Raw genomic sequence first — 9654 nt, forward strand, 5'->3', positions numbered from 1 at the left:
AGCCGGTCAAGGTGCGATCGTAGTTTCCGCCCCATAAGAAGTTCAGCGGGCGTTTTGTTGGTCACGCTGTGGGCGTGATGTGCTGCAACAAGAGAATTCGATTGATTTTTCTGTCGATGTTGCCAAATTCCATTTTGTGAAGGGTCTTTTTCACAAATTGTACCATGCGTTCTGCACGTCCATTCGCCGCAGGGTGCGCGGGCGAGGTTAGCACATGGTGGATGCCTCGATCAGCAAGAAATTGTTCAAAGGGTAATGCAGTAAACTGTGGGCCGTTGTCGAGACCAACACGTCCGGAAACCGTGTGTGGCAAATAGTCTGTTTAATTTATTGATGACTGAGTCCGTTGTAGTTGTATTCATTCGATGAATCTCGAGCCAGTTTGAATAGGCGTCGACAGTAATAAGGAAAGTGTGTCCTTTGGTAGGCCCCGCAAAGTCAATATGAATACGGGACCAAGGTCCCCCTCGGAGTTTTCCCATTCGGTTGGGCTTGCTTTAGGCGGGCGTTGCTGACGCCCTGGCAACGTTGACAAGTAGCGACCCAGGCCTCAATTCTTTTGTCGATCCCGGCCACCAAGCGTAGCTGCGTGCATGAGTGCTTTCATCCGCACGATACCCGGATGTCCCTCATGCAATACCGCCAAAACAGTTTGTTGCAATTTGCTAGGGATTACGACTCGATCGCCCCACAAGATACAGCCTTTTTGGGAAAACAGTTCGGTTTGGCGGGCTTTGAAAGGCGCCATTCTGGTGCTATTTGGTCCGTCGGCCACCCCGTTCAACCCAGCGCAGGATGTGTTGCAGAACTGGGTCACATTTCGTTTCAAAGGCAATGTCTCTAGCCGTCAATGGTGGTGCATGTAGAGCTTCGATCTGTAGTGTTGAGATGGTTGGGGCTGGATCTACAACAGAGTCTGGGAGCGGTGTTCTGCTCAATGCATCAGCGTGGAGAATTGATTTCCCGGGCGATGTTGCAAGGTGTAGTTGTAGGCCGCCAAGAATTCAGACCAACGGGTCATTCTGGGGACAATATATACGGGGTTGGTTTATTACCCGCAATGATCCCCAGTAGCGGTTTATGATCAGTAATTATCGTAAACGCACGGCCATAAACATATTCATGAAATCTTTTAACTGCAGCCACAATAGCTAAAGCTTCCTTGTCCAGCTGACTATAATTTCTTTCAGCTTTAGCTAGGGTTCGCGAAAAACTGCGATGGGGGCTTCCGCTCCATTTGGTAATACGTGGGCCAGAATTGCCCAACCCCAAAAGGTGATGCATCACACGTGATAGTGAGCGGAAGAGTCTCGTTGTACTGCATAAGTACAGAATCAGAAGTTAGCAATTTCTTTACTTGTTGGAAAGCACATTGTTCCCGTTGTCCCCAAACCCACGTTGCTTTTTTGTCTAAAAGTCTATGCAATGGTTCTGCTACCGTTGCTTTGTGGGTAAAAAGACATTATAGAAATTGATAAGTCCAAGGAACGCCTGTAGGTCTGCCTTGTTCCTTGGAGTGGGAGCCTTTTTAATCGCCCTTAATTTGTCTTGGTGGGATGGATTCATTGGCTGTCCAGGAGGTATCCCAAAATTCTACTTTTTCGGTGCATAACTGGCATTTATCTTTTTAACTCTGAGGCCTGCGTTTAGGAATCTTCGTAAAACCTCTCTGAGTCGCTTTTCTAGGATGTCTTTGTTAGGGCGGCGATGAGTACATTGTTGAAATATGGTACGACCCTCTGATCCCTTGTAACAACCTTTCCATTAAACTCTGAAAGATTCCGGGGCAACGCTTACCCGAACTGGAGCCGGTTGCATTTAAATGCGCCCTATGCGTACGATAGTTTGCGCTTTGCCGTGGTAGGATCTACAGGCAATTGCTGATACGCCTGGGCTAGATCTAGTTTAGCGAAAACTTTCCCGCCACCCAGGGAATGGAGCAAGTGTTGCACTACCGGCACTGGATATGCACTTTGCTGTAGTGCGTGGTTTAATGTGGCCCGGTAGTCTCCCGCAAATTCTCAGTGACCCATCAGGCTTGATAGGCGTCACTATAGGTTTCCCAGCGGGCGTGGTCGGTGGGTTCCAGCACGCCCTGCGCTATTAGCTTATCGAGTTGTTCAATTTTAGGCTTCAAGGCGAATGGCACCCTGCGTGGCTTAAGGCGGATGGGTGCTATCTCAGGGTTCAAGTTAAACGAGAGGGGTCCCCTTGTACTTGCCTAGTCCGTTCGCAAACGCGTCTTGGAATTCTTGCACGAGTGCCTCCTCCCAATCGTTGCTCTCGGCTCGGTGGACTCGGCCACAGTAATTCCGAGCGGCCTGAACCATTGAAGGCCTAAAGACTAGGCCTGTCGCGGTCCACGACAGTCAGTGGCAGATCGACGGTACGGTCCTTGAAAGAGATCTGGAATCTGCGGGACCGACGACGGGAATCGGTTGCCCTGATAGTCTTTGAGTATAACCCTTTGAGGGTTAAGGTCTTGGCGCGAATCGTTGGAATGAGCTGTTGGAGCGTTTTCCACGACACCATCAAGAGGGAAGATCCCGAGTCTACCTCCATCACGCAAGGTTTGTTGTGGCGACCTTTACTCCGGATTTTCCCGGCATCAAGGGATGTAGCGTGGCCAATGGTAATTGTTTGGTGGGTCTCTTCCCGCCTGGTTTCTTCACGCCTGGTGGAAGTGGTGGACAGCTTGTTTCTGTAGGAGTGGTTTCCCCATTGGTGGTTCAGTTTTTCTCGGTGTGTGCTGAAGAATCCTGAAGATTGGCATTCGCCTGTCGGGTTTGGAGTTTTGTTTGCTTCTGCAAACCTTTGCGATGTGACCTCGCTCCGCAATTTCGGCAGAGTGCGCCGAGGAATTTGCAGTTGGATCGTGGGTGATTCGCCCCACATCCTGCACACGGTCGGAATGAGGGTTGTGTGAACTGGTCTCGTTCCGTTCGAGTCGGTTGACCTCTTCCTCATCGCTTTCTGATGGGGATTCTAGGTCTTCGTGGTGAGTCGATACCGGGTGTCTCTTGGAGCGGCGAGGTATCATTGGCGAGTTTACGTAGCGGTGCGTTGGTGCGGCGCATTCGGGCTGCCGACTTCTTGGTCGCCTCCGCTGCCGAGGCTTCTTTAAGGGCATCGTTGAGGCTGATGTCCCCCTTAGCCATAATTTTGCTCTGGATCGTGCCGTCTTCTAGGCCCAGAACCAGGCGGTCCGGAGGGCTTCTTCTAAGTCGGCGAATCCACAGATGTAATTGGCGAGGCTTTCGCCCTTCCGTTGGTCCCTCTGGTAATATTCGTGTCTTCTGACTAAGGTTGGCACGGTGGGCGCGTGAGTGAGCCCGTAGTAAGGGCTCGAGGACGTCCCAGTCCATCTCTTTTACCTCTGCTGGCTTGGCAAGTGACTTTGCCATTTTAAACACGGTAGGCCCGCAGTGAGTTAGAAAGATAGCTCTTTTTTCCGGTTGTTGCATCTTTCAAATTGTTGGTCTCCAGAAACATCTGGAACCGGTCCATGTATGCCTCCCAGTCTTCGGTTTCTGGGTTGAATGGAGCGGGTGGTACGGCACCGCTGGCCATGTTGCCGTTGATGGTGCGTGTTTGACCACGTGCTCTGTTGGTTGCTCTGTAACTCAGTCAGCTCTTCGGTCTCCGCATCCCATCCTCGTCGCCAGTGTTAAGTTTGGGAAATAATGGAGACCAGACATCTGACCAGTGACTTCAACTCTTTAATAATCGTAAATAGAACAGAACAGAGCAAGGCTATGGGCAACAGCAACCCTTTTATAGGGTTATCTGCTACCTTATTAACCAATGACATGTGCCATAAGTTCAAACTTATAACCAATGAGAAGTGTCCAAATAGTGGCCAATCAGGGACTACTTATGGACCAATCCCTAGTTGTTGTATAAGGGCCAATCAGGTGTGCAGGTTTCCAAACCCTGATTTGCATTTATGTTAGTAACTTTTATTGATTCACAACAAACACTTTATAGGTAAGTGCTATTGCTATGCCCTTGTGTCAGAAACACCACCACCCTTCTCCAGGTGATCTTTGGAAGCCCTCACAAAAGTGTTGTTTCCAAACTAAACACAATTGTCTGACTCTGCTTTAGAGTAACATTTGCAAATGAGTCATCCAGTTGACTTAAAATCAAAAACAAGAAAGGCAAATACAGAAGTGCATAGTCCTTTGTTCTGTTGCCTTTGAAATCTTTTAAGGCAAATCCACCTTAAAGCTCAGCATTAGTTGTTTTGCATGCTGGCTTGGACTCAGGGTAACACATTCAGAGGAAGGATGACTTCCTAGACAGTGAGCAACGTGTCCACAATTGCTGCCTCTGCCCCATCCGGTGACTCAATGACATCGTCCAAAAGAGCAGCACCAATTTTCTCAGCCTTTTTAAAAAGTGCTTTTAAGAAGGGGAGCAGATTGGAAGCAGGGTACCTCTGACAGCTCAACTGCCCCCTTTTCACCCTCCTCCTAAAATTGGGCTGCTAAAATCTGGCATTCAAATGATCACTACAAGGATATGGAGCCAGTCTGGGGAGGTTTGAAGGATGGGCAACACTTGGTCTCCCAGATGTCTAGTTTCCTGTTCTGGCATTTTGTTTTGTTTTGTTTTTCAAGGAAAAAAAGGTCCTGTGCAATGAGAGGAACCTCTCAGAGGTTATCAAGTCCAATGCTAGATCTGCTAAAGTGTTTTGGACAACAGGTGATCCAGTTTCTGTTGGAAGACCTCTGCCGAGGGGGGGAATAGATCACTTCATAAGACAGCTAATTCAATTGGTTCACGGCACTTCTGGTGCAAAAATATGCCTCATCCAAATCTACTTTTCTATAGTTTCAACACAGCAGTTCTGATCTGAGCTCTAACAAAGAACAAATATTCTTCCTCTTTTAGATATCTGAAGACTACAGTACTGCTGCATCTCCCCTCAGTCTTCTGTTTTGCAGCTAAATAGACCCAGTTCCTTTTTTAAAACAATCTCACATGAGTTAGTTTCTTCCAGTTTGTAATTTTCTTTTTTAGACTGCAGTGCCCAGAAATTGACACAGTGCAATCTTCCTAAAAGAAGATTGATATGGGGTGGGTTAGTTACTTCTTGTGATCTGGACTATATTAATACATCTCTATATAGCACATGCCTCTTTGGCTCCTGCTTTGCACTGCTGCCATATGTTTAATTCATGATATAATAGAACCACCTACAGTAGTTTGTTTTCAGATACACTATCATGAAACCAAGTCTCCCCCAACCTGTATAATTTCTTTTTCTTCCCAGATGATATATTTCATCTTGTCTGTTTCAGGTCATTGTTCGGGCCTGCCTAGATATTTTTGAATCTTCGCTTTTGTTTTTCAAACTGTTTTCTGCCTCCTGCAGATTTGAGAATCTGACTTCATAGTTCTATTCTGGGCAACAGATCAAGGTTTAATAAACACAACCTTTAGTGTTTACTTTAAATGCAAAAGCTTTGGCAGAGAATCTGTACTGCTCAAAGGAGGAATGAACAACCTGCTGTACTTCCAGATATTCGGTTCAATTCTCACTAGGTCCAGCAAAACTGGATGTTATAGTGTTGTAGTGTTTGGAGATTATTTGGTCACTCCCCATGGAAAATATTGAGGTTGGTGTCCAAAGGAAAGCAACCTAGAATCCTCTTAACCATATCTATCCTTTCCTCTACACCAGGGGTGTCAAACTCGAGTCATCACGAGTCACGAGGTTGAGAAACACTGCTCTACACTAATTTGTCATGAACTTTAGACATGTATTATAAATACATTTATATGCCACCCATCTCACTATCGAAATGACTCCCTTATAACCATCTCATTCACTGACCAGACCAAGGAGGGTTCACCAGTCAATGATTTTGGCATTCTGGCAGTTGATATGCATTAACCCATAAACAGAAAATCAAAGTGATAACGTTAAGCATACAATAATATGCCACCATTGTAATAAAAATCTTTAGCATTACGAGATGCTGAAATGACAGAGATTTGAATAATAATGCCCATATTTTTATTGAAATATTTCCCCCTTTTTCTAAAGATCACGGTGCTCCAATTCAATATAGTGTAAATGTCAGTAATAAAACAATAATGTCTAACAACGTAAAGGTAATTTGCAGACAAAAGGCAACCTGTATGATACACCTTTTGAAAACAAATCACCTTTCAGTTGTCAAGAAACCCCACTTTAAATGATATTCCAACACTCAGTGAGGAACAGGGCCATTCTTCTCCGAGAGTTGTGGTCTTTTGGTTAAGCCCATAGTGCAGATTGAAACACTTCCTCTCTCAGGATTTCTCTGATACCCCATACCATGGGACAACAACTAAGTGGCTTTTATTGGTACCATCTATTTTCCTGCAGACCTTTACCTGGTGTTCATCCCACTAATCCAATGTAAGGGGTGTGTAATGAAAATTATCTCAATCTGTGCTGCCTTTCTAGCCCTTATAAGGTAAAAATAGGGGGTGAGTGAAATAATACAACCTCTTAGACATGTAGTTAAGAGATTTCAGCCCTTTCCTGGCAGATAAACAAACCTGTACATACTAAAAAAAGAAAAGACGTGTGTCACTAATTTTGCTTTAAAATAAATCACAAAACTATATTTAGTGTTCCAGGGATACCTCCATATGATGCTGATAACAATGAAATTTTATACCTGATTAAATGATATGAGATGTTGCAACTTTATATAAATAGCATATTAGGAAATTATAAATAAAATTTCTTCCTGCCCAGCCTGGAGGATGGAATGCAAGTCGAAGCATATATTCAATATCCTAATCTGTGCAGAAAACAAGAAGATATAGAAAGCTTAAGTATTTTTTTTTATTTATTTTGATTTGTCAATTGTTTACAAGATAATAAGTACAAGTGTATACATAGTTGTGAATATATGAAATGGGTACATATAAGAAAAATAAAAGAATAAGAGAAACAATAGGACAGGGACGGTAGGCACGTTGGTGCGCTTATGCGCCCCCTACAGACCTCTTAGGAAAGGGGTGAGGTCAATAGTAGACAGTCTAAGGTTAAAGTTTTTGGGGTTTGGGGGAAGAGACTACAGAGTCGGGTAGAGTATTCCAGACATTGACCACTCTATTGCTGAAGTCGTATTTCCTGCAATCAAGTTTGGTGCGGTTTACTTTGAGTTTGTATCTGTTGTGTGCTCTTGTGTTGTTATGGTTAAAGCTGAAGTATTCATTGACAGGTAGGACATTGCAATGTATGATTTTATATACCATGCTTAAGTCGGACCGAAGACGGCGTAATTCGAGGTTTTCTAGTTTTAGAATTTCGAGTCTGGTGGCGTAAGGTATTCTATAACGGGTAGAAGAGTGGAGAACTCTTCTTGTGAAATACTTGGACTTTCTCAATTGTGTTAATATCACATACGTGATAAGGATTCCAGACTGATGAACTGTATTCGAGTATTGGTCTAGCAAATGTTTTGTATGCTCTGGTTAGTAGTGAGATATTACCAGAGAAAAAGCAACGTGGGATTAGGTTAACAACTCTTAATGCCTTTTTGGCTATGTAGTTGCAGTGAGCTCTAGCACTTAGATCATTAGAGGTGAGTATTCCCAGGTCCTTTACAGAGCTTGGGTCATCAACAAGATCTTGACTATTCAGCTTGTATTTTATTTTCTGATTTTTTTACCAATATGTAAGACAGAGCATTTATTTGTTGAGATTTGAGTTGCCATATGTTAGACCATTCAGATACATAGTCTAGATCTTTTTGAAGGGTAGTAGTATTGTCTGTGGTATTGAACAGCTTTACATCATCAGCGAAGAGAACGCAATTGCTCTTGATATGATCACAAGGTCGTTTATGTAGATTATGAAGAGAGTTGGTCCTAGAACACTGCCTTGGGGAACACCACTATTGACAGGTACTGGATTTGATAGGGCGTTCCCAATTTTGACCATTTGTTGTCTGTTTGACAGGAATGCTTCTATCCAGTTATTCAGTTGTCCAGAGATACCATAAGATTTTATTTTTAGGAGTAGTTTGTCGTGTACCACTGAATCAAAGGCTTTGCAGAAGTCTATGTAGATTGCTTTGCCCTGGTCGAGTTGAGTAGTCCATATGTTTTTGCAGTGTAAGAGTTGCAGATTACAGGATAGTTTTTTCTGAAACCAAATTGTTTATTGGAGAGTAGGTTGTTTGTCTCTAACACTACTTCATCCTTCAGAATGATGTGTATGTATGTGTGTCAGGGTTCCCTTTTAACCTGGATGACCTCCTGTGCTGTCCAGCCAGTGTATGAGAATTGGATAGTTAGTTAGCAATTGTGAGCTGTCCCCTTAAGGGAATGTATCATGGTAAATGTAGTTAAGGTATCCTGGGAAATGTAGTCCATGTCACGTGACCACATCTGTAATCCTGATTGGTCACTAAATTGACCCTCGATGGGATGGGTTCACTCTTGCCTGAACTCACGGACTCGTGGTAGCTGCTCTACCTCTACCACTACAAGATGGGAGGAAAGGGATAAGGAGATAACCATCTTTTTATCTACAAGACAGATATGCAAAGGATTGGGCATTAAGAAGAACTTCATCACAGATGTGAGTTATGAGGATACCTGATGAACCAATAATAAAGACTTTGTATGAATGTTTTGTTGAGTTTATCTATCTGCATCTGTACAGAAGACAAAATCTACCACTGTACAGAATACAGAACACCTCCCAAATGATTATCTCGTACTACCCTTGTTCAGCCTCTCTCTAGGGGTCTCCTCTCCCCCCTTTGAATTATTCTTTAAAAACCTACGCCTTTAGCAAATGCGAATGAGAATTTCAATTTTGATGAGAAGCAAAATATTTTATATAAGGAGAAATTTTCTGACAGTGAGAGCAATCAACCAATGGAACAGCTTGCCTTCAAGTTGTGGGAGCTTCTTCACTAGAAACTATCAAGAAGAGACTGGACTGCCGTCTGTCAGAAATGGTGTAGAGTCTCCTGCTTGGGTTGGGGGGGGGGTTGGACTAGATGACCTACAAGGTCTCTTGCAACTCTGTTAATCTGATAATTTTAAAAGAAAAAAAGCAAAGTCAAATTGCCTTTTGAAAAAAAGCACATTTGGGACAACTTAGAGAGATTTCAGCTCTTAGAACTATGGAAATTATGCCATCCTATTTTTCTTTTAACTCAAGGATCAGAGGAATGCACCTTAATACATTCATGGAGATGAACTCATAATAAAACCTAAGCCAGTGCGGTCCAAGTTCAAACAATGATAGTTTTTACTAATTGACAGAATAATGAAGAGCAAGTTATTAGAGATCTCAAATAATCAAATTAACTTGAGCATCAAGGGGAGAGATTCCTGCACTGGAAACTGAACCATATCCATCCAAGTGTAGCTGATTGGCTTCGTTGAACAGTTTATCTCTTCAAAACACTCAGCTCAACAGGCAGAAGAGTAGCAGAGGGCATCCATGATCATCAACTAGCAGTCTGAAGACATGATGAAAACTCCTTACTTGTACAACACATGGACAGACTTAACCATAGTTTCAACTGGGAGACAGTAAATATCCTAGACCAAGCCAAGTCTAAAAACACTACAGAATTCCTGGGAGCCTGGCATCACCAAGAACTGACAGGGTGAGCCCCTGGTAGA

This window comes from Notechis scutatus, chromosome 2 (genome assembly GCF_049901735.1).
Source record: "Notechis scutatus isolate UNSWTSFEM ecotype Mainland chromosome 2, rNotScu1.2, whole genome shotgun sequence".
Lineage (NCBI taxonomy): Eukaryota > Metazoa > Chordata > Lepidosauria > Squamata > Elapidae > Notechis > Notechis scutatus.